Raw genomic sequence first — 251 nt, 5'->3', positions numbered from 1 at the left:
GTATGTATTATAGAAATGCGACCCGCAATCGCGCACATCGCGCTAAGGCGATTGAGCGATTTTAAAGTTATCTGTTTTATCGATCGAATGTGATTATTTTTCAAAATAAAATAAACATAATTAAAGGCAACAGATTAAAAAATCCTTCTCTACAATTAATTAAGCATAGGCATCATTGTAGTTCCGGCTGGTAGAGGTTATGCTGAGAACGCAAAAAATTTATGAAATTTAGATCTCCGTAAGAGCACACG

Source organism: Wasmannia auropunctata, unplaced genomic scaffold (assembly GCF_000956235.1).
Source record: "Wasmannia auropunctata unplaced genomic scaffold, wasmannia.A_1.0 LD335628.1, whole genome shotgun sequence".
Taxonomy (NCBI): domain Eukaryota; kingdom Metazoa; phylum Arthropoda; class Insecta; order Hymenoptera; family Formicidae; genus Wasmannia; species Wasmannia auropunctata.
The sequence above is the reverse complement of the archived record's forward strand: the minus strand, read 5'-3'. Positions refer to the sequence as shown.